Genomic DNA, 10,000 nt, shown 5'->3' on the forward strand with positions numbered 1-10,000 from the left:
GCTATCGGTCTCGAGCCAGTATTTAGCCTTAGATGGAGTTTACCACCCGCTTAGGGCTGCATTTCCAAACAACCCGACTCCGGGAAAACCGCTAGGACGAATTACGACCGCCGCCAAGGGCCTAACACCCGCTCTGGGAAAAGGCCTCGATCAGAAGAACGTGGGCAGTCGTTGGTTCGCCGCATGCTGAATTCCATACGCTACATTTCCTCGCCCTCCAAAAAGGCTCGGATTTAGCGCTGGGCTTATCCCGCTTCACTCGCCGTTACTAGGGGAATCCTTGTTAGTTTCTTTTCCTCCGCTTAGTGATATGCTTAAGTTCAGCGGGTCGTCCCGCCCGATCTCAGGTCAAAAGTGATGTACTACAAAAGTACATGCGCTTTGTACGTCGGCCTTTTGAAGTCACTTAACTTATTCTCGAGCACCTACCGTCGTTGCTACCTCACCCGAGGCCAGCAGGCTGCTCACGCTTCAGCTGTGAAATCGCCAGACCAGCTGTCTTTGACGACACGCTCCTTAATTAAGAAACGAGTCGCAGGCACTTTCAAACTAATGAAAGGATCGGTGTGTTAAAGACCCTGAGACGGACGTGGCCCCAGGATTACCCGAGGCCGCAATACGCGTTCAGAATATCGATGCTCAATGTGTCCTGCAATTCACATTACTTCTCGGAGCTAGCTCCGTCCTTCATCGACGCTCGAGCCGAGTGATCCACCGCTAAGAGATCTCTCGTGTTAATCAATCTCAATGCAACCAAAAAATCGTGTTCAAAAAGAAGCGGCCGCGCCAGCACTTGCGTGCTGAATTATTACTCCCGCTGTCAGAAAGCAACGCGACCGAACTATAACAGTTACAGGGCTCGGTCCCTTCGAAGAAGAGACGTCGCTTGAAATCAAATTTCGATTCGTTAATGATCCTTCCGCAGGTTCACCTACGGAAACCTTGTTACGACTTTTACTTCCTCTAAATGATCAAGTTCGATCGTCTTTTCGAACACCGGCGAGTGCGTTGCCGCACGTACCAGGCTCAATCGGAGGACCTCACTAAACCATTCAATCGGTAGTAGCGACGGGCGGTGTGTACAAAGGGCAGGGACGTAATCAACGCAAGCTAATGACTCGCGCTTACTGGGAATTCCTCGTTCAAGGGAAACAATTGCAAGTCCCTATCCCTAGCACGACCGGGGTTCAACGGATTACCCGGACCTTTCGGCCTAGGGAACACACGATGATCCGGTCAGTGTAGCGCGCGTGCGGCCCCGAACATCTAAGGGCATCACAGACCTGTTATTGCTCAATCTCGTGTGGCTAAACGCCACTAGTCCCTCTAAGAAGTTGTCTCCGACCCAATGGGTCGAGCAGCTATTTAGCAAGTAAGAGTCTCGTTCGTTATCGGAATTAACCAGACAAATCGCTCCACCAACTAAGAACGGCCATGCACCACCACCCACAGAATCAAGAAAGAGCTCTCAATCTGTCAATCCTCGCTGTGTCCGGGCCGGGTGAGATTTCCCGTGTTGAGTCAAATTAAGCCGCAGGCTCCACTCCTGGTGGTGCCCTTCCGTCAATTCCTTTAAGTTTCAGCTTTGCAACCATACTTCCCCCGGAACCCAAAGACTTTGGTTTCCCGGAAGCTGCCGGACAGTTCTTAAGTTCGACACTGCCCGATCGCTAGTCGGCATCGTTTAAGGTCAGAACTAGGACGGTATCTGATCGTCTTCGAACCTCTGACTTTCGCTCTTGATTAAAGAAAACATTCTTGGCAAATGCTTTCGCAGTCGTTCGTCTTGCGCCGATCCAAGAATTTCACCTCTAACGGCACAGTACGGATGCCCCCGTCCGTTCCTATTAATCATTACCTCGTGCTCCGAAAACCAACAAAATAGAACCGAGGTCCTATTCCATTATTCCATGCAACATTATACAAGCGTAAAGCCTGCTTTGAACACTCTAATTTTTTCAAGGTAAACTTGCCGGACCACCGCAACACTCAGTTAAGAGCACCGCGAAGGCACCGACCAACAAGAACAACAAGGCCAGTGCTAGCCTTTCGACCGACCAACCTCGCCGTCCCTATATCCAACTACGAGCTTTTCAACCGCAACAACTTAAATATACACTTTTGGAGCTGGAATTACCGCGGCTGCTGGCACCAGACTTGCCCTCCAATGGATACTCGTTAAAAAGTTTAAAGTGTACTCATTCCAATTGCAGGACCTCGTACGAGGTCTGCATTGTTATTTTTCGTCACTACCTCCCCGAGCCGGGAATGGGTAATTTGCGCGCCTGCTGCCTTCCTTGGATGTGGTAGCCGTTTCTCAGGCTCCCTCTCCGGAATCGAACCCTGATTCTCCGTCACCCGTTACAACCTCGGTGGGCCGATACCGTACCGACGATAGTTGATAGGGCAGTTGCTTTAATGAGATGTCGCCAGCACTAGGCCGTGCGATCCGCAAGCTTATCCAGAGTCACCATTGTAACGACCCGAAAGCCGGTTAGTTTTGGTCTGATAAATGCGCGCCTCACGTCAGTTCGGCGCTTTACGCATGTATTAGCTCTAGAATTGCCACAGTTATCCATGTAAAAGCGTACAATCAAATGAACCATAACTGATTTAATGAGCCATTCGCAGTTTCACTGTACGTGAGCTCGTACTTACACTTGCATGGCTTAATCTTTGAGACAAGCATATGACTACTGGCAGGATCAACCAGATAACTATCCGAGGGCGTTTAAACCCGTTGCTCGACTGAGCGTTTTTACTGTATAAATACAGACCTTTTCTATCACTCGGCTTAAAAGCCTTGCGAACGTTACTGAAAGTCGGCGCCGGCCTTTTGCTGTTTAAAGCGCCAGCCCGCGTCGACTGCAGCATGCAGCTATACAACTGACTGTTCTTTCTCCCGACCAACCGTTTGCCTTCTGCCGGTTAACTCGTCAGCAGCAACACGCCATCTGTCTGCTGCAGTTACCCGCCTCGAGCCGTGCCTGCCTGCGTCGGCTACTCGTCTCGACGACTTCGCAAAGCTATAAGCCTACCGCCGCTGGACGCTTGTAGTTTTTCATACGCTGCTCCAATGCGTTTACATAGCACGTTCGCCGCCGCTGCAATAGCCGCGCCTCGGGTGCTAAACAGTAATGCTTTAAGCCCGCTTTCTCGTCAAGTCGACCGAACGCACAAACACGTCTCTCTCACTAGTGTAAAGTAATGCATACGTGTATGATGCTCAAATGTTGCTGTTGAACTTTTTTTGCCGATTTTTTCCGATTTTTTTCAATTTCTTTGTTTCTTTTCGATTATTTTAATGTTTTAAGCTTATTTATGCTACGTTTAAATGTTTTAATACTTTTTTATACTTTATTTAATATGTTTAAAAGAAATAAATAAAAAAAAATATGTATAAACTACTTTTTTTAATGTTTTAAATATATATATATTTATTATAAATAAACTTTATTTGTATTATTTTTTATTTAAGCGTACTTTTTAAATCTTTATATTTGTTTTATCGTTTTAAGCACATTGCGATAAATATAATAAACAAAAAATTGAATAAAAATAATAATAATAAAAAAAAAAAAAAAAAAAACATAAGCTTATTTTATATTTTTATTTTATTTTTATTTAAACTTACTTTTCAAACCTTAATACTCGTTTTATTTTTTTAAGCAGATTGCGATAAATATAATAAACAAACAATTAAATGAAAATAAAATAAAAAAATCAAACATAAGCTTATTTTATATGTTACATTTTATCTTTATTTAAACTTACTTTTTAAACCTTTATAGTTGTTTTATTTTTTAAGCACATCGCGATAGATATAATAAACAAACAATGAAATAAAAATAATAATAATAATAATAATAATAATAATAATAATAATAATAAAAAATCATAAGCTTATTTTGTATGTTTCATTTTATTTTATTTAAAACTTACAATTTAAACCTTTGTATTTGTTCTATTCTTTTAAGCACATCGCGATAAATATAATAAGCAAACAATTTAATAAAAGTAAAATAAAAAAATCAAACATAAGCTTATTTTATATGTTTCATTTTATCTTTATTTAAACTTACTTTTTAAACCTTTATAGTTGTTTTATTTTTTAAGCACATCGCGATAGATATAATAAACAAACAATGAAATAAAAATAATAATAATAATAATAATAATAATAAAAAATCATAAGCTTATTTTGTATGTTTCATTTTATTTTTATTTAAACTTACTTTTTTAACCTTTATAGTTGTTTTATTTTTTAAGCACATGGCGATAGATATAATAAACAAACAATAAAATAAAAATAATAATAATAATAATAATAATAATAAAAAATCATAAGCTTATTTTGTATGTTTCATTTTATTTTTATTTAAACTTACTTTTTTAACCTTTATAGTTGTTTTATTTTTTAAGCACATGGCGATAAATATAATAAGCAAACAATTAAATAAAAATAATAACAAATAAATAAAACAATACGGCTAAACTATAAAAAGAAAACTAAATAACTGATAAATACTTGTAAAACATTATTTGAAAAATGTATTTTGAAACACAACACGATTGATTTATAAATAATAATATATTTTTAATTTGTGTAGTTCATTTAAAGTAGTCTCCCTTTTTGCTTCTGGTTTTATTAGAGTTATATATAACAATAAATGGTGTAGTTTATTTAAAGTAGTCTCCCTTTTTGCTTCTGGTTTAATTAAAATTATATAACACATACTATAGTAAGTTAAATAAACTATAGTAACTTTATAAAACTACTTTACAAAATACATTTGTATAATTTAATAACTTTAAAATAACTATCAAGAATAAAATAGAATAGCTTTAAGTTTAGTATACAATTGGTATGTAAATTGTGTAGTTTATTGAAAGTAGTCTCCTTATTTGCTTCTGGTTTTACTTGAGTTACATAACGTTAAATAAACATACTTAATAAACGTAACCATCAATACTGTCATTTTAATAAAACTAAGTACAAATACATTGAATTAACATAGAACTTTAAAAAGCCTTCGCTAGTATCTGTTGGTAACAGTAAATAACCTATTATGACTCACAATACAGGAGTGCGAAATTTATTTTTCATTTGATTTTTCAGGTATTTATTTATTTGTGGAAATAAACTTTTTTATTACATTAGAAACTAATTGAATTTTTCCTATAACTATACCTATTATTATATTTAGTATGCTTAAAAGTAATAAAATGACACGTCGCGATTATATAATAAACAAACAATCAAACAAACAAAGAAAAAAAAAAAAAAAAAAACTATTTTTTTAAACTTATATTTCAACTATATGTCTTATTTTATTTTCATTTAAACTTACTTTAAACCTCTGTATTTGTTATATATATATTTCAACACAATACGATTAAACTATAAGACAAACAACAAAATAAAATAATCACATTAATAAATACACTAAGCAAATAGCTAGAATAAATATAAATAGTTCAATATATACAATATATTTCTTCCATTTTTAAGTTACTTGTTAAACATATTTATTTAAAAATGTTTCTTTAGAATATAAAACTAACAGTTCTACAAATAAAGAAATTAAAAAGCCAATACACATAACACTAACTTTTCATAAATTAGATATGCAAATATGAACAAAATAGTAACTAAATTCTAAAGCTTTTGTAAACTGTGAACTTATAAACTTATAATAATAATTGCATATTCACCATTCACAATAGCTTTTTATTTAGTACACAACTGGTCTGTAAATTGTGTAGTTTATTGAAAGTATAATCCCGTTTTGCTTCTGGTTTAAATAAAGTTATACAACACATACTAAAGTAAATTAAATAAAGTAATTCACTACTATCGTATTAAATAAAACCAATTTACAAAATACATTAATTTAAATTAAAGTGAACTTTGAACTTATAATAATAATTGCATATTCACTATTCAGAATTTCTTTAAATTTAGTACACAACTGGTCTGTAAATTGTGTTGGTTCTATTCAAGTACTCTCCTTGTTTGTTTTGTTTTAGTTGTATTTATTTTTAGATACTAGCACATTCAATACACATAATAAAGTAAACCAAATAAACTCTATTAATTTAAACTAAGTACAAATACATTAAGTTAATACAAAACTTTAAAAAGCTTTTGCTAGTATCTGTTGGTAACAGTAAATAACTTATTATGACTCACAATACAAAAGTGCAAAATTTATTTTCGTTTGATTTTTCAAGTAGCCACGCTTTTATTTGTTTTTGGACAAAAAGACTTTAAAGTTTTAGTATAAAAGACTAGTTGTATTAATTTTAACTCAGAAAATTGTACTCTACAAGATGGTGCCATTATTTTTTCGATATCTCAAACTGGTCAAACCACTTTTTTAGCGCTCTAATTGGTTTAAACAGCAAATAAGCAAACAGCAAATAACGTTATCTGATTGGCTAAGGTTTTTGTTTGCTAATAACTAGAATTTTCTTTTCTTTTAAGCGTTAAAGAAATGTAAATAAACGAGTAATAAGTATAAATAGGTCAGAAAGAAAAATAGTACAAAAAAGATGAATTCAAAAAGCAAAGGCCTACGGCACGTGGTATTCCCAAGCGGTCACCCATCTAAGTACTAACCACGCCCGACACTGCTTAACTTCCCAGATCGGACGAGATGGGGTGTACTCAGTGTGGTATGGTCGTAGGCGTTTGAAGGCGTTTACAAGCCTTTATAAACCCTTCGGTTTATTTAAAAAACCTATTTGCACTTGATTTACAATCAATTTGATATTTTAAAATTATTCCTTATAAAATTTTAACCTGAATTAACTTTTTTTTTGTTTTTTTAATCAACAGTTACTCCCAAACTGTACTAAAACTGTATTGTAACTGTACAAAAGTGTTTGTTTAAATAATTGTTATCTATAAATTACCTAAGACCAGGAAAAGTAGAAGTAAAGTTTATTGAATTATTAAATAAATAAAATAAAATCGTAAAATAAAATAATACAATATGTTTACAATTTGTCATTGATCTATCCATTTATGTTATTGCATTACAAATACAAACATTGCATACATTCAAGAGTATTATTCATCAATCTTTTCAATATAATAAGTTTTAAATTTATATTTATTTTTAAATAATTCCTGACATTTTAGATTACCTGAGATTTTTTTTTAATTAAATTAATTTTAGTAATTAAATACTTGACGTTCTATTTTGTTTAATTTGATAACTCAACCATGTTTATTTTTTTTACTAATTTAAAAGAACTATTAAACTAAAAGACATTACATACAGCTTCTAAAAGTTTTAAACACCTTAAAAAATATTATTATTTTAAAGATATATTAAAGAACTAAACAGATATTACTCCTAAAAAATCTTGTTAATAATATATAAAAAGTACTCAAAGTCAGACTCGGAAATATATATACTGTTGTATATCTTACTTGAAGTTCACTGTAATTGACACTGTATAACAAAATTATAAAAATCAACCTATTTATATAGCAAAATATTTCTTTATCTTTGTCGTGGCGCGGTGGGTCAGTGGTCTTATCAGCTGACTCATAAGCAGAAGGTTGTAAGATCGAATCCCGCTAGTCGTCACGAAACACCACTATCGTTCAATGTTCGGGCTTCAAATTCTTTGAGATTATACTGTACTATTTATCTATCTAACTAATCTATCTAACAAATGTTGTTCAATCTAGGTTGTGGGTACTTGGGTCGAGTAATGCCTTTGACTTACAATCTGTTGTGGATTGACAATATTCCTCTATCTATCATTAAACAAATCTATCTAATAAATGTTGTTCAATCTAGGTTGTGGGTACTTGGGTCGAGTAATGCCTTTGACCTACAATCTGTTGTTGATTGTCAACATTCCTCTATCTATCAATAATGATTATATTCAATAATAAATGTTGATTAATTCAGTTGTAAGAAAACCAGTGCGCTGGTTAGGTTGGGTAAGGCCTTCGACTTACAATCTTGGGGATTATCAACGTTCATCACAAGTACAGTAACGATCTCATTGAATTTCCAGTTGGAACATAGGATTGTAGTGGTGGCCTACTTTGTAGGTTTTTTGCCTAGTTTGTTTTTTGCCTAGTAGTGTTTGCCTAGTTTGACAAACTATAGTATATATATTGTATAACTTTACTTGTATTATTTTTTATTTAAATTACTACTTATTATTAAAGAATTAAATTTTTTTAGAAAAAAAAACTATGTATTTTAACTAATGCTTATATTATATGTTTTGTTTTATTTTTATTCAAACTTACTTTAAACCTCTGTATTTTTTATACAATACGATTAAACTATATAACAGAAAAATAATTAAATAATCAAACTATTGAATAAGCAGTTAATTAGTGTGTTTTTTTATGCTTCTTTCATTTTTAACTTACTTGTTAACCATATTTCTTTTATTAAAGTATAAAACTAACAGTTACTAAAATAAAATAATCATAAAGTCAATACACAAAACACTAACTTTTTATAATTTAAATATGCAAACATGAATATAGTTATGAATCTATTATTTATTCAAATAGAATTATTCAAAGCTTATAATTATAAAGCTTTTGTATAATGTTTCAATTACAGTGAACTTTAAGTAAGATAAGTTTTTTTTTTTGTAATAACTACAAAATTGGTATTTTAGTTTATTATTAGTAACTAAATACTTATATTTATTATATTTAAAAAAAAACATCTATACTAACTCTAATTTCAAAGCATATTAAATACAAATTTTACCAACTAAATATTTATTTTTATTTTAATTATTATAACTTTCAAACATAAGCTTGTATACCTTATATACCTATATACCTCATATAGTAGGCTTGACATAACATAACATTATTTAATTCTTTTTGTTTGAAATAAACTCATTTAGTTATTAGTAAATTACAACATAAATGTTTATAACAATATAACTAAGATTTAGCTTTTGAGTTAGTAAACTTTGATAGTTTTCTTTTAATAGTTTAATAATCTTTATTTAAGTTCAAGCAAAATTGCTATATATTTAATACACATACAAAAGTAAACTAAGTAAACGTAATTCAATAGTTTCTATTAAGTAAAAGTAATTACAAATACATTAAGTTAATACAAAACTTTAAAAAGCTTTTGCTAGTATCTGTTGGTAACAGTAAATAACTTATTATGACTCACAATACAAAAGTGCAAAATTTATTTTCGTTTGATTTTTCAAGTAGCCACGCTTTTATTTGTTTTTGGACAAAAAAACTTTTAAGTTTTAGTATAAAAGACTAATTGTATTAATTTTAACTCAGAAAATTGTACTCTACAAGATGGTGCCATTATTTTTTCGATATCTCAAACTGGTCAAACCACTTTTTTAGCGCTCTAATTGGTTTAAACAGCAAATAACGTTATCTGATTGGCTTACGTTTTTATTTGCTAATAACTAGAATTTACTTTTCTTTTAAGCGTTAAAGAAATGTAAATAAACGAGTAATAAGTATAAATAGGTCAGAAAGAAAAATAGTACAAAAAAGATGAATTCAAAAAGCAAAAGCCTACGGCACGTGGTATTCCCAAGCGGTCACCCATCTAAGTACTAACCACGCCCGACACTGCTTAACTTCCCAGATCGGACGAGATGGGGTGTGCTCAGTGTGGTATGGTCGTAGGCGTTTGAAAGCGTTTACAAGCCTTTATAAACCCTTCGGTTTGTTTAAAAAACCTATTTGCACTTGATTTACAATCAATTTGATATTTTAAAATTAATCCTTATAAAATTTTAACTTGATGTAAGTATTTTTTTTATTAAAACCTTTTTTTTTGGTGTTTTAATTACAATTACTCCCTGTAACTTTATTTAAGACTTTGTTTAAAAGATTGTTAACTATATTCTATATTAAATACTATGATTAGAAGTAAAGTTTATTAAGTGATTAAACTAAATAAAAAACAATGTTAAAATAAACATGTTGTGTTTAGTTTGTTTTACTATTTCTCATTGTTCT

At 32.0% G+C, this 10,000-nt stretch overlaps 5 non-coding genes across 5 annotated transcripts in view; all 5 read right to left on the bottom strand.

Moving 5' to 3' along the window:
* Positions 1-351, bottom strand: part of LOC145846334 (large subunit ribosomal RNA) — a 3,631-nt gene extending 3,280 nt beyond the window's left edge. Inside the window, exon 1 of the ribosomal RNA XR_014370722.1 lies at positions 1-351. This exon is cut by the window's left edge and continues 3,280 nt beyond it. This is a non-coding gene — a ribosomal RNA (large subunit ribosomal RNA).
* A 222-nt stretch (positions 352-573) lies between these two features.
* Positions 574-726, bottom strand: LOC145846309 (5.8S ribosomal RNA). The gene has a single exon (XR_014370699.1). It is a non-coding gene; the product is annotated as a 5.8S ribosomal RNA (ribosomal RNA).
* A 182-nt stretch (positions 727-908) lies between these two features.
* On the bottom strand, positions 909-2,716 carry LOC145846328 (small subunit ribosomal RNA). Its single transcript, XR_014370716.1, has one exon. It is a non-coding gene; the product is annotated as a small subunit ribosomal RNA (ribosomal RNA).
* A 3,857-nt stretch (positions 2,717-6,573) lies between these two features.
* On the bottom strand, positions 6,574-6,692 carry LOC145846302 (5S ribosomal RNA). Its single transcript, XR_014370692.1, has one exon. It is a non-coding gene; the product is annotated as a 5S ribosomal RNA (ribosomal RNA).
* A 2,855-nt stretch (positions 6,693-9,547) lies between these two features.
* On the bottom strand, positions 9,548-9,666 carry LOC145846303 (5S ribosomal RNA). The gene has a single exon (XR_014370693.1). It is a non-coding gene; the product is annotated as a 5S ribosomal RNA (ribosomal RNA).
* Between the last annotated feature and the right edge of the window lie 334 nt (positions 9,667-10,000).

The sequence above is a fragment of the Thalia democratica genome, unplaced genomic scaffold (assembly GCF_965202585.1).
Source record: "Thalia democratica unplaced genomic scaffold, ktThaDemo2.hap1.1 HAP1_SCAFFOLD_417, whole genome shotgun sequence".
Taxonomy (NCBI): Eukaryota; Metazoa; Chordata; class Thaliacea; order Salpida; family Salpidae; genus Thalia; species Thalia democratica.